General features: G+C 38.4%; 1 protein-coding gene across 1 annotated transcript in view; it reads left to right on the top strand.

The window, feature by feature from the left end:
• The window catches only part of LOC117432249 (proline-rich protein 5-like), a 50,127-nt gene continuing 44,127 nt past the window's right edge, over nt 1-6,000 (top strand). Inside the window, exon 1 of the mRNA XM_034053876.3 lies at nt 1-627. The gene's annotated coding sequence lies outside the window, so the exon portion shown is untranslated. The remainder of the gene's footprint in view (nt 628-6,000) is intronic.

Here is a 6,000-nt window from a genome sequence, read left to right as displayed (position 1 = left end):
ATGTAAACAGTCTGAACTCTGCAGCCTCCCGTTCAGAAGGCTGCGTGCTGCGTGCCTGCTGATGAGCTAACCGTTCTGAAGAGCTCGGAGTCTCACATGCTACTGCAGATTACTAGACCTCATGAATAATCAATGCAACCACCCTGAAAGATTTGCAGTGGCGGGGGAGGGTCGACTGAGAGAGCCTGGGATCGGGTGACAATTTGCAGAATTTATTTAAACATTAGCTAAGAAAGAGCAGACTAAGACTCGGTTCTTGTGCAATTGACAAAGCTGATAACGTTGTCTGGAAATGAATCATCTCCCTTAGTCGTATTCAGGATACGAGCCAGAATTGTGTTACAAACTTCCTCGGCTCTGAGAGTTTGAGAGTCTGTCATCGGCGTGTTTTCAGTGCATCATTGGGTAGTGTTCTCACTTCTACAAACGGAGCTTAACACCGATAAATGCTAACCAAAGCCTGGGAAAGCCGGCTTATTTGGACTTGGTGTCAATAGTTTACCCTCAGCTACTGCGGCGAACAGAGAACTGAAAGAAAACTGGTCATATGCTTTCTTCTGTTCTGCTACTGTCACTTTCTTTCACAAGCAACAAACCAGCATTCTGAAGACGTCCGCATCAGAGGAGGTAAGCGATCCTATTTCTTATGTCGTTTTATTCCGGGCATGTTTTATAGCCGTGTTGTTTTTGCAGCCCGTTTGTTGTTGCAAACAATTCAAAATAGTTGTCTTTTATAGACAGAAGCTTAAACCATTTTGATTAGCAGTTTTGCAGTGGAAATCATTCAGACCACGGGATCAGCCGATCCCAATACTTTTTCAGAAATCAGTTGACTGGTTTCCTGATGAATGTAAAAAGAAAATGCTTATTATACTATATAGGGCTCAAACATCACCTCGCACAGCTACAGGGACAAGGAGATAACTGGATATTTATAGTTGAATTTGAAGACTGCTGTTTTTGTTTACGCGAGTCTGGATGTAACAATTGGTTTATCCACATCGTTCCTCTTTTCAGTTGATATTATTTTGTGCAACAAACAGCAGTACTACAATTTGTATCAAATAACAACTGCCTCTCCCTGCAAGTAATACAGCCAGGGGCATCCATCTCTCTCTGCACCGATTTACAGCTAAATAGGGATGTAGGTAATTTGGTATGGATAGATCTTCAGGGAATGTTATATAGTACTGTACTGTGGTATACAATATATAAAGTAGTTATTTAAACGGATAGTCAGTAGTTCCTGTTTTAGTTTAAACAGATACAGTTAGTATGTCCTGTTTTAATTTAAACAGATAGTCAGTAGTTTCTGTTTAACTTGTTCAAGTTTGCATTGACTTTGATTTTGTCTTGTTTGTCGTGAATTGTTTTTTCTTTTACTATTAAAACAGAAATTGGTTGCCTGTTTTAACTTTAAGTTTGCAAAAAATGTAATGTATAATTTTCCTACAAGTCTTATGACTTTAGCTTCCTATGGAGGAGGGTCCAAAATCAGACAATTGAAACAACTGTCAGGATAAAAAAAAAAAAAAAAACTGTCAAACTGTTAAGAAAATATAAGGATATTTAAACTCTGCAGAGAATTTATTTGCTTATCAACTTTTTCCAAAAGATTCAGTTTTTCTACATCCAAAAGGGGAATACTCGCTGTTAAGCCAAATAGGGTCTCATTTGTAGTCAGTGTGTAAATTCATTTGAGCATGCCTAGTTTATTTTTTCCGCCAGAATCTTGTCTGCCAAAAAGTGTCTCATTTCAATGGTTTTGCTCCGAATGTATTCAGTACCTCTTTCATTCTTGTATAAGAACCTGTTGCTGAGGATCATAACCTTCATATATCTTAACTTTAGGTCTATTATACAAAATCAGCATTCTTGTATAAGAACCGGTTGCTGAGGATCATAACCTTCATATATCTTAACTTTAGGTCTATTATACAAAATCATTTTTTTTGTAAAATAAAATATTTTTAAAGTGTCAGAACTATTTTTGCATTCTCAGCACATTGTTTACACACATTAAAAGGTAAATGTTAAAGCAGTGCAATGTTCTCTGATCTTCAAAAACCAAGAATGTAAAACAATTAAAATATCAAATCAATATGGTTACACAATATATTGCACATTATTACTTTATTATTAATTGTGTGACACTATTTGGCACCAGCGGATGGTATCTCAAGATCCCAGAAACACTGTCCGCCCAGTTCGCTTTAGATTGTACCGCTCTTTGACAATAGCGAAACACCCATCAGATCGCACTTGATTGCACATGTCTGACATTACACGGGTCGTTTTGGTACTCATATCACATTCTGACAATGTACTACTTTCTGACACTACACTGGTGTAATGTCAGAACATGGTACCCTGTCATAATTTGGTACACAACCCAACTTTAATGTAACACTTGTTTATAAACATCAAACAGGCCAAGACAGCGTCCTCCTACAGTTTTCTACTCACCTACTTGAATTGCATTATGCATGCATCTTTACAACACTAGGCCTTCACTATTTGTAATCACAAGCTAACAAGCTTAATCAACAGTTTTTTTAAAACATGATTAAGAGAATAGCAATAGCTGAAATGAGGGAGGACAGAAACTGAATTACTGGTATCTGCTAGACCGACTATTCTATCGCCACAGTTACCAAATGCCTCAATGGAGGGAAACGGTATTTAACTTTAATATAATTGAATATAGTAGAACCTTAGTTACAACGTGAATCTCTTCCAACAACATTGTACTTTCACTATTAGGCTAGTGACATTCGCATAATATCGCTGCATTTCAAAATTGATCAGAAACAGATTTACAATATTAACATTAGCGTTAAATGCTTTAGTCTTAGCAGTTACGTTAAGTAATATTAAACATTTGCTAACTATATTTTGCTAAAGAAAACCATTAGAACATCATCATCATTTAAACAGAGGACTACAATATACATTTCAAACATCTCTACAAATAAATAAATACATAGATGCATGAATTGAAGAACACTGTTACCCAAAGCGCTTCTATAGCATCGAGTTGTAAAACCTCCAGGTGAATGAAGAAAGCCTTTAGAATTGCATCTCATACCTCTGGAAACAAAGTGCTGAGCGAAGAGAGAAGACTTTCTTTTTAGTGTGAGGGTGCAAGTTCCTGTTTTTGTAATTCTAAACACACACAATTAGGCTGGTGAAATGTTTAATATCTACTGGATTTATTAAGAGATAATCCATGCAAGTAGCACTGAAATCCAACTTGAAAGAATACAAATCACATCATGTTATGTCATCTTGCAGTATGTTCTTGTTAAGTACATATCTTGTGCGCCTAAAAGTGTTATGCAGTTAACAAGTGTATGCAATTATCAGTACCATATACAGTGTATTACAGGCACATTTAATTGTGTAGCTGATAATTGCATACAATTGTGAATCACATTTCTTATGAAAATGTACATATATGTTCTTTAGAATTGTATTATCTTGTTAAATGTATGTGATAGATACTATGTTCAGCATCTCTTAAAATATGTTGTGGTTTGTTTGTACATCCTGTTTACTAAATTCAAAGAAGCTGTTTCAATGTGCTGCCTCTTCTAGCAGTGATCTCATCACAGAGCTGTGCTGTCTCTTCTAGCAGTGATCTCATCACAGAGCTGTGCTGCCTCTTCTAGCAGTGATCTCAGCACAGAGCTGTGCTGCCTCTTCTAGCAGTGATCTCCATATCCTAGAGCTGTGCTGCTTCTTCTAGCAGTGATCTCCATATCACAGAGCTGTGCTGCCTCTTCTAGCAGTGATCTCATCACAGAGCTGTGCTGCCTCTTTTAGCAGTGATCTCCATATCACAGAGCTGTGCTGCCTCTTCTAGCAGTGATCTCCATATCACAGAGCTGTGTGGCCTCTTCTAGCAGTGATCTCCTCATCACAGAGCTGTGCTGCCTCTTCTAGCAGTGATCTCCACATCACAGAGCTGTGCATCTGAGAACCATTGATTAAGAAAAATAACACCAAAACCAATAGAAGAAGCATCCGTATGGAGTGAGAGGTCATGGGGAGCAGAAATGAAGTCATTGTAAAACAGAGAAAGGCCGTTCCAGTGCTGTAGGAGAGAGGACCACATCCTAATGTCTTTCCGGGCTTCAGCTGTAATATTAATGTGAAACCAGTCAATCAGTGTATTGTCCAATCCTAACCGAGATGCTGCTTTGGCTGAAAAAGCCTGATGTAACGAAGCTTCAAATGTCAACCTGTTTTTCTAATTTTCCTTACTATTTTATGATGTTTTCAATCTCTCTGAATGATTCTGGGTTGCTCCAATATTTAGTTATACATTTTCTCTAAATCTGCCTTTACCTGTCTGAGCTGCTTTGAGCTTGTCTGGAATCCTAAGTGCCGAGACCTTACTCATTCACATCATGTGACAATGTGATTGAAAGGTCACACTGTCAGATCATTTGAATGGAATGAGGAAGGCTGTTCAGTCATGGCACTTGGGATTCTCCAGACAAGCTCAAATCTACTCAAATCAGGTAAAGGCAGATTTAGAGAAAAAATGTAATATCTCACTATTGGAGCAACAGAACCCAAGCCATTTAGAATGATTGCAAATAATAATAATAATAAATTGTATTTATAAAGCGCTTTTCCAGTCCCAAAACACTTAACATAGTTGTGAGAATTGTGGAGTTCTGCAAGAGTGTCTGACTGAAATATTATTATTATTTGTTTATTTAGCAGACGCCTTTATCCAAGGTGACTTACAGAGACTAGGGTGTGTGAACTATGCATCAGCTGCAAAGTCACTTACGTAGTCACAACTACGTCTCACCTGAAAGACAGAGCACAAGGAGGTTAAGTGACTTGCTCAGGGTCACACAATGAGTTAGTGGCTGAGGTGGGATTTGAACCGGGGACCTCCTGGTTGCAAGCCCTTTTCTTTAACCACTGGACCACACAGCCTCCTCAAATATAAGCTAATCCGTTGTGTTTAGGGTATCTCTTATTGTTTAAAGAGATTGTGCAATATGGGTGTGAAATGGTTCAGTCCAGAATCAACTGCCACAGTCCCTGAATACTGTGTGCTGGCCTTGGGTGCTGTGTCATTAGTGAGACTATTTATTAAAAACAAAAGTGCTTTTCTATTTGCAATTTCGGTAATATTTTCTTCGGAGAAACTAGTGTCCAGTTCATAATGTAAAGGTACCAGAATGCATTCTTTTTTTTTTTTTAACATGGGAACTAGGTGCGATGTTCTATGCATGAGCTGACATCTGTACACAAGATGACTTCTGATAAGATGTGCTGGAATTTGGCAGATACTTCACTGTGATTGGTTTATTTCTGATATGTGATTTATAATGACCAGCATGAGGTTATTATTTAAGCACATTTACCTGGGACCTGGACATTTTAATAATGCTATTTTTTAACTGACGCTGTGCTTCAAAGCAGCTGTGTAATAATGTGTCAACATACCTCCTCCACTACAAGTTGCCTAGTTTTGTTTTACCCCTCTCTGTGCAGTTGGTTTTATACGAGTGACTCAGAAATAAAAGTGGCGGGTTTCTCTGGGTTAGCGCTCTGTGTAGGGCTGTGGGTTTGGAGGCCTTCCAGTACAGGCCTTTGTGAAACTGCGAGCTGTTGATTCTTCTCCCCGTACCTCTGAATGCGCTGAGAAAAGGAGCAGCTGAGTCTGTGGTGGTGTGGATTGAGTCAGAAGTGGTGCTGGAAGTGAGAGACTGGCCTGCTGTTATCACTTGCATGTCAGGGTGTCAAGCGTCTCTCTTTCCTGTTGTGCATTTACAGTGTTTTGTGCAAATTGTTGCAGTTTAGTTCTTCTTAATAGCTTCCTAGCAGAATCCTTCTGATTTCAGTTCCATATTGAAACTGACTTTTTGAGGATGCAACATTGAAAATGGATAACTGTAAAACATACGACATGGTCTATTTAGATTTCCAGAAAGCTTTTGACAAAGTCCCGCATAAAAGATTAATTCTCAAACT

Source organism: Acipenser ruthenus, chromosome 27 (genome assembly GCF_902713425.1).
Source record: "Acipenser ruthenus chromosome 27, fAciRut3.2 maternal haplotype, whole genome shotgun sequence".
NCBI lineage: Eukaryota > Metazoa > Chordata > Actinopteri > Acipenseriformes > Acipenseridae > Acipenser > Acipenser ruthenus.
The sequence above is the reverse complement of the archived record's forward strand: the minus strand, read 5'-3'. Positions and strand labels throughout refer to the sequence as shown.